Below are 9,322 nucleotides of genomic sequence, written 5' to 3' on the forward strand. Positions count from 1 at the left end.
AATAGGACTGCTGCTCTGCACGCAGATGTTTTCTGTCCCTTAGTATAGAAATTGCCATTAATGTTTAATACCTGCTGGAGAAGCAGTTACAGTTGTGTTAGTTGGGTTTCTGTATTGTCTTCTTTCTGGAGATTTACAGAGCTCCAGGGCTGAAGTGACATTTGGACTTAGCGGCCAATCCCTTAAAAGCCAGTCAGGAATGAGCTCATTTGCAGTGTACATTTTCAGGCTTTCCAAATTAGTTTTCAGAGCAAATAAAAATATTCTGATTGGAAATCCTTGTATATACCCCAAATCATATTCTTTGGCGGGGGAGGGGAGGCATGGAGAGTGGAGAAGGCTGCCTTGGAGTGTTCTGTGAACAATTAGTTCAGTCAGAATTTGTGTAATTATTTTAGCCCAGTTTTCCCAGCTGTTATCTCTCTTTTTGCCCCCACATTGTTGTACTTTGGTTGTTTTTATTTCTTAGCTCCCATAGCCACAGAATCAGCTGCAAGCGATGGGGATGGAAGTGGCTTGGCTCTCTGAGCATTGGGTCTGAAATACACTTTCTGAAATTATTGGTCTGAATTCAGATCCCTTCATCATTCCTGATGAGACAAATTGAATTCCATGCAATTTACCATGTAAGTAGGGTGACCAGATGTCCCGTTTTTAAAGGGTCAGTCCCGTTTTTTGGGACTTTTTCTTATATAGGCGCCTATTACCCCCCTCTAAGAGTTAGAGTTTGTCGCAGCCTCCTTGGCCAACATTCTGCCTGGCTGCCAATCTCCTCTAGAAGTGTCTGACTTTCAGTGATACTAACGCTGTGCTGCCAGATGAAGTCTGTGGCACTTTTAGACTGAATATATCAACCAGGCTCACCACCTTGTATGGTTGTTTTTACAGGTATGAGTAAACATGCTCAAAACAGCAGGAAAAGGTCAAAGACAATGTTCTCATTACCCTATACCTTATAGAGGAAGGCTAATAGATCATATACATGAGCAAAGTGGAGAATACTAATAATGGACTTGGACAAAATGTCTGTGCACTAGAGTAGGAAGTGCTGGCCTACTTAATAGAAAATATGTGTATGTCTAAGACTGGGACAGGCTTCAATTATGGGCTGGTTTGGATTAAGGCATTCTGTGGCCCTATGCACACCAAGACACAGGGGCCTCTGGGGCTCCCTGCCCATGCTATGGCCCATCTCCAATCTTGAGTGATATTGGTACCCTCCCCTTCCAAAGATGCAAGGGCAGTGACATGGGGCCTACGCTAAAACTCTAAACTCAGATAATTTTCACTGGCAACGCGTGATTTGGCAACTTCCTTTTGCTGTCATGTTCAGATACTTTCAAATCACCATGCCTCACAGTGACCTTAACAAACAGTGCTTGATATCTCCAAGACTACCTACTCAAAATACTCTGTTTTCAAATGCACACTAGTCAGGCATCATTTCAATAGACCGCAATCACCATTTACAATATAATTATTGAAATTTTTCCTTCTGAATCTTTTAATTAGGCACCTTACTTCTTATATGGCAGAATGTATACTAATTACTGTACTGGTAATCTCCGGATTTTGTAACCTAGTGTTCTCCCTGTGCAGAATTTCTCAGTCATAGGAGGTGTTTTACTGGGAAAGATTTCTTGAGACAAAAGAAAAAGATACTTACAATGCATTGTTCTGTCTTCACAGCCTCATGATCCAGCCTGATGGCCACAGTAGTCTATGTATTTTCATGATTCATGTGGCGAAAGCTTACAAAAAATCCATTGAAGGAGAGATGCAATGTCCTGTTTTCAAAGAAGCTCATTATATGCCTGAGCACTACAAACTAAATTTTATTGGATGGCAGAGAGGCTGCTGGGGAGTTTATTTCTCACTTACAAAGAAAACTGTTTGAAAGAACCATATACTGGGATATAAAGAGATGTAACTGCAGAGTGAAGAAAATGCTTCTGAGTACTGCAGAACATTTCTTATTTTTGCAATGAAAGGACCTGCAGTACTTACTGTACCAACTCTCCTAGTCAAACTCTCGTTCAAGTGACTTGATAGAATTCTGTCCCAGCACACTAATACTTTCAGACTCTTTGTTCCTTTTGGTCAGCAGGTTAGGGGTTTTTTTGCTTCCATGCTGACTGCTGAGTCTGCCTCACTACTCGGTGCTTGTGCCAGAAATATCTCTATCACACAGGATGTATGAGTCAACTCTCTGATACGCTGTACAGATGAAGGGTTATATAAAGGCAGGGATGAATGAGCAGATTCCAGGAGAAATGGAAAATGGAAAGCTAGCTGGCACTGAAAACTTCAATAATTTCTTCTGAAATAATCTAATAATGCACAATATTCAGAGTGTAGATAAAAATGAAAGGTTTGGAAACTGCATTGGTACACTTGGAAAATGTATTCAAATCCAGTCTGATTGAAGTGCATTTGACAGACTCAGTCTAACCTCTAATTCATGTTTCAAAAAATCTTCAGAGGTACATATGATCTTCATTTTTAGGCATGAGGGAATAAACTGATCACCAGGTGAGGCCAGAGAGCCTTGCCCCCTTGTTAATGAATACTTGATTGGAAGGGTGCATTGTGGGTATTACCAGAGGTGGGATATTGGACTAGGTGAGCCATTATTTTGGTATGGAAACTCCAGTATTCTACATTCTCAGTGAGCCAAATTCTAATCTAATTTATACTAGTGTAAAAATGGAATAACTCCAACAAATTCACTGTAATTACTCTGCACTTAAACAATGGTAATAAACAACAGAATCTAGCCTAGTTTATTTGTCTCTGGGCCTGCTCTAAAACTGACTGAAGTCAAAGGAAAGACTCCTATTGATTTCATTGGCCTTTGGATCAAGCCTGTATGTCTCCCTATTTTATTCCATTCATATATCTGAAAGGGCTTCCATGGTTTGAATAATTTCAACTTGCTTTCTGATGAAATCAAAATAGTCATAAAATATAAAAGGAGGACTTGTGGCACTTTAGAGACTAACAAATTTATTTGAGCATAAGCTTTCGGGAGCTACAGGTCACAAATATAGCAATAGTTTATTTCTCGTGTTGGCGCATAAACATTAGCTTTTTTAAAATTGAAAAGAAGCATCATTTTTCTCTTTAAATAAAATTTACAGTATGACATTAACATACATCATAGGTACAAATTCAGATGGAAATCAAATAGCATATGCAGCAGCGGCAGGCATATTACACAGAAACTACTAAATCATCAAGTGCTTTCTGCAGAAGATATTGTAGAAAATATGTTCTCATAGGATGAATATTTTTTAAAAAAGGAGAGAGAGAGAGAGAGAGAGAGAGCAATAAATCTCGGGTAGGGCTAATATATTCAGTCTACCTCTCCCATTAGAGCCTGGCAATTAGCTTAAATTTAAGAATGAATACCCAGCACGAATGCTTGCCCCGCTTTCCACACACATGCAGGTAATGGAGCTTCACTCAGATGAAGGCTCAGAGAAAAAGAATGATCAGCTCCCATACTCAGGAATTAGGATTTCAGAGAGATGGATCATGTTACAATAGGATAGGAAGGCCTCTTTGTGTGGGGTGAAAAGAGGAGGGCATCAGCACAGTGTATGCATGACTGAGGCGACATGAGCTGAATGTGGATCTCTTGCTGCTGAAGTGCTCCCCACTGCCCTCTTCACCCTTAATTTTTCTGCTAGACAGAAGTAAATTTGGTGCTGTGTAGCTGCACCTTTCTAACTGCAGGATCTAGCCCTCTGTGTTCCCTGTCCTGCCCACTGAGTTTTTATCTCATGCTTTTGTGCACCTGAGCTGTACAGGATTAAGCACTAGATGAAATAATGGCTCTAATGATAACTTTGTGCGCCATGGTATATACTGCAAATTATCTGAAGCAGCATTATTCCTGCATGGTAGTGGTGATGAAAGGTCCAGAAAGTTTTTCCCTCAGACACTGTGTACCCTGAACGTGTGTCAGAGACACATGTCCCTGCTCAATGATTGGTCCCTCCAAGTGGCCCTAGAGATTAACATATCAATCCAAAGGAGGTAGAGCTGCTGAAGGGGGCAAAGACTATGGTTCAACCCCACAACACCTTTGTATATTCCTGCAGAGTTGCCTGGGGGGCCCCAAGGAGGAGCAGGCTGCATCATCCTAAAAGATGGGTTGGCTTGCCCACCCCGTTGCACATTGGGGATGTTGGGTTGGGATTGGGCCTTCCTGAAGCCCTTAGAAGGGTGTGACTCTGCACTCCCCTCCACACAGAGCATTGTGAGGCACAGTCTAGCTTATCATAATAGATCAGAGTAGATATCTACCTGATCTGTATAAAGTATAAATATGGCCCCTGTTACCTTACTATCTGAATGCCTTATTCATGTATTTATCCTTGCAACACTCTGTGAAGTAGAGAAATGCTATTATCCACGTTTTACAGGTGGGGAACTGAGGCACAGAGAGAAAATCTGTAGCAGAACAGGGAACTGAACCTAGGTCTGCCAAATCCCAGGCTAGCACCCGAACCAGGGAACTTTACTTCCTTTTATGAGTGGGAAAAAATTACTATAGATAACAGTAGATTTAATATAGCATGTATGTTAATAGTGCTACTTCTATAGGAAATTGATATAGCATTTAGCTGGCAGGTGTTTCTCCTTGTCAAGCCCCTGTGCAAAAAGCAGCAGCCATTCCACTCGAGAGTACTACCTGGGGTCAGGTCATCATCAGGTCATCATCATGGTTTTGGTAATTAAATATTCATGGTAAATAGGTCCAATGGCCTGTGATGGGCTATTAGATGAGGTGAGATCCGAGTTACCCAGGAAAGAATTTTCTGTAGTATCTGGCTGATGAATCTTGCCCATATGCTCAGGGTTTAGCTGATCGCCATATTTGGGGTCGGGAAGGAATTTTCCTCCAGGGCAGATTGGAAGAGGCCCTGGAGGTTTTTCGCCTTCCTCTGTAGCATGGGGCATGGGTCACTTACTGGAGGATTCTCTGCTCCTTGAAGTCTTTAAACTACGATTTGAGGACTTCAATAGCACAGATATAGGTGTGAGGTTTTTTTGTAGGAGTGGTGGGTGAAATTCTGTGGCCTGCGTTGTGCAGGAGGTCAGACTAGATGATCATAATGGTCCCTTCTGACCTAAATATCTATGAATCTGTGAATCTGGACTGGTGTAAATCAGCTTTGTACTATTAACTTCAAGGTCCTGTGCCACTTTGACACTGGAAACCATAGGCCAGGCCCTTAGCTGGTGTTAAAGTAGCAAATACCTCATAATTGTGACATTTAGCCACTATATTACTTGCTTTGTTTTTCACTGAATCCACTGGCATCCACCCCAACAGAGTTTGCTATTAACTCAAAACAAAGAAGTTCCGAAGGACTTCTAGCTGAAAACTAATGTACTCTCTTTCAAAAAGTTCTACTGTGTCAAGAGCCATTTTTCTCTTATAGATTAAAGTAAGGGTGCTACGGTTACATCCAGACTACACCACACGATCCGTTGTCTACAGCCAAGCTCTATGATACAACCGCATTTGCTCCAACCCCTCAGACAGACACAAACACCTACAAGATCGCTATCAAGCGTTCTTACAACTACAATACCCACCTGCTGAAGTGAAGAAACAGATTGACAGGGCCAGAAGAGTACCCAGAAGTTACCTACTACAGGACAGGCCCAACAAAGAAAATAACAGAACGCCACTAGCCATCACCTTTAGCCCCCAACTAAAACCTCTCCAGCGGTTTTAATCTACAACCTATCAAGAATCTACAACCTATCTTGAAGGACGACCCATCACTCTCACAGATCTTGGGAGACAGGCCAGTCCTTGATTACAGACAGCCCCCCAACCTGAAGCAAATACTCACCAGCAACCACATACCACACAACAAAAACACTAACCAAGGAACCTATCCTTGCAACAAAGCCCGTTGCCAGCTCTGTCCACATATCTATTCAGGGGACACCATCACAGGGCCTAATCACATCAGCCACACTATCAGAGGCTCGTTCACCAATGTGATATATGCCATCATGTGCCAGCCATGCCCCTCTGCCATGTACAGAGGGATAGCTCAGTGGTTTGAGCATTGGTCTGCTAAACCCAGGGTTGTGAGTTCAATCCTTGAGGGGGGCCATTTAGGGATCTGAGGCAAAAATTGGGGATTGGTCCTGCTTTGAGCAGGGGGTTGGACTAGATGACCTCCTGAGGCCCCTTCCAACCCTCGTATTCTATGTACATTGGCCAGTCAGTCTCTACGTAAAAGAATAAATGGACACAAATCAGACATCAACTGGTTTTTGAACGTTATAATTCTTGGAGAACACTTCAATCTATCTGGTCACTCAATTACAGACCTAAAAGTTGCAATTCTTCAACAAAAGAACTTCAAAAACAGATTCCAACAAGAGACTGCTGAACTGTCATTAATTTGCAAACTGGACACTGTTACATTAGGCTTGAATAAAGACTGGGAGTGGATGTGTCATTACACAAAGTAAAACTATTTCCCCATGTTTATGCCCCCCCCCGCCACTGTTCCTCACACGTGCTGGAAATGGTCCACCTTGATTATCGCTACAAAAGGTTTTTTTTCCTCTCCTGCTGGTAATAGCTCACCTTACTTGATCACTCTCGTTACAGTGTGTATGGTAACACTCATTGTTTCATGTTCTCTGTGTATATAAAATCTCCCCACTGTATTTTCCACTGCATGCATCCGATGAAGTGAGCTGTAGCTCATGAAAGCTTATGCTTAAATAAATTTGTTAGTCTCTAAGGTCCCACAAGTACTCCTTTTCTTTTTACGGTTACATATGTCACAGTTATTTTGTCATGCATGGACTATTAGATTTTGAGGCTAGAAGGAGCCATTAGATCATCTAGTCTGGACATCCTGAATAACACAGGCCAAAAGAATTGTACCCAGGTAACCTTACGTTAAGCCCAGTAACTTGAATTCAGCTAATACATAGTTTCCAGAAAGGCATGCAGTCATGATTTGAAGACATCAAGATATGGAGAATTCACCATTTCCCTGGATAGTTTGTTCCAATGGTTAATCAGTCTTATTGTTAAAAAATTGTGCCTTATTTCTATGCATCTGACAGATAAATCTCGAAAATGTTATTTGGAGCAGACAGCTCCCAGATGAGTTTTATGAGTGGGGACCCAGAATCCCTGATTGCAGCCTTCTCTAGTAAACAACATTTGCCTCTACATCTTCTTCCATGAATTATGTAAAAAGTGATAATTGTCAGGCATAATATTTTTTAAAAATTGGTTTTATAGTCAAACATTTCAGAGCTTTTCTATTTGAAAACTACTGATTTACATTGAGAAGGTACTAATTTTTTTTTTAATCTTGCAATATGACTAATGTAGCTAGGAGGAATGTATCTCAAAGGATGTGTCAGTTGAGGAAACGAAAAACAGATGTGGTTTAAGGGGGGAAAAAACTTTATTATTCTTATTGCTTGGTTACTATCCAGCTATACTCTGCCTCCAAACTTTCATGACCCAAAGCTGTAGAGGGCAAAATTTGTCAGGTTCAGGGAATATCTTTACTGCCCAAAGACTGGCAATACCTCAGCTCTGTAGGTGTGAGATACCCAAAGGTTTGCCAAAGAAGGCATATAAAATGTATTTTGTAGTCCGTTTCCTTTCTTTCATATTGTATAGCATGCCAGGCCTCACTGATATTTTTTCCAACTTATATTGCAATTCTGTATTGAGGAAGCACTTTTTTCTTTTTTGCTTTATATATATTCACTTAATGCATTTGCTGCTAAACTAGATGAAACTCAATCCTACATGTGTATTGTGAGCTGGGTGTCAGAATTACCCAGTGCATCCTGTGAAATGTGTCAGGATTTCTCTGACACTGTATTTGCTGATAAAAAGACTGCTACAAAACACCACAGTTATTTAGCATGATGGCTCGGGAAAGAAGATATTAAAAAAGCCTCATTAAAACAGCACAAAAGTGGAAGAATACAAGTTCTGAGCATAGAAATAAGGAATGTCCCATAATGCCCAAAATGTGTTTTTTCTGGCATACAGCAGACGCATGCTTAGTTTGCTTAGGGCTGTAAAAGGCTGTAAAACATTGAATCCCATTGCCAGTGGGGAGGAAGGGAGGGATTTGTAATTCAAGTGCCTTTTCCAACAACACTTACAGCAAATAGCAACCATATGGATTTTTTTTTTTTAGCCCTATTCCCTTATACCACACATGGGCACAAATAACGTGTGTGTGCACATGCATGAACAAAGCAGATATGGAAGGACATATAGTATGTCAAAATAATATAAAATGGGGGCCTAAAGTTAAGTTCCTAAATTCATATTTAGGCAACTAAATAAGTGCCTGAATTTCAAAAGTGCTGAGCACCTGGCCCTTATTTAAATGCCTAAATAAGGCTAACTTTAGGTGCCCATTTTTTAAAACACTTCAGGCACAGCATGTGTGTGTTTGTATATAGGTGTGTAGTGCTTCCCCCCACCTCCCAAAGGAAGGGTTTGTTAAGATTTTGTGTAGAAAAGAATTGCCTCTCTTTGCATAAAAGGACTTAACTCGCTGAGGCAGTGGAGAAAAAGGAGGCCATTTTAGGTTCTGATTCAACAAAAAACTTAGTACCAATATAGTCAACGTGACTTAATCACATGCTTAAGTACTTTGCCAAGTAGAGATTGATGTAAACATGTGCTTCAGTGCTGTGCTGAGCAAGGTCCTTAAAAATATGCGGGGGGGGGGGGGAACGAAAGGAACTTTTAAAAGAAATATGGGACACTTAAAGGCAATCTGTTCTCTTTTCTTTTTGATCTTAAGATTCCAGGGTTTGCTGGACCTTTAGTGTGGCTCTCGGACAAAGGTGACTGACCACAGGGATGTGATTCTGTACAATTCCAAAAATGCTGGGAAACATGCCGGCCCCAGTACACCAAGTCAGAGGTCATTCCAGCTATTTCTTGGACAGTCCATCCCACCCTTCAAGAGCTACCAATAAAATACCATTCCCAGTGGTTGGCCTCCTCTTTGTCACTCTACTAGCAAGTCAGAGGCTGCTAACTAAACAGGTGTTTGAATGTTTCCTTGAGCAGTCTCCGTGATAACTGATGGCAGAGTGTGTATAAACACATTCTTTTTCTTTAGGTTAAAGGCTGATTGCCTGGGGAAATGTGTGGTTTACCTGCAAACACATGAATATATTATTGTGCTTATGAAACTGCTATTTTAATTCATTTGGCTGTCTCATTTTGACCTGTGAAAAGATATCCGTAGAGATACACAACATAAAAAAGTGTCAGCCAATT

This window comes from Eretmochelys imbricata, chromosome 11 (assembly GCF_965152235.1).
Source record: "Eretmochelys imbricata isolate rEreImb1 chromosome 11, rEreImb1.hap1, whole genome shotgun sequence".
Taxonomy (NCBI): domain Eukaryota; kingdom Metazoa; phylum Chordata; order Testudines; family Cheloniidae; genus Eretmochelys; species Eretmochelys imbricata.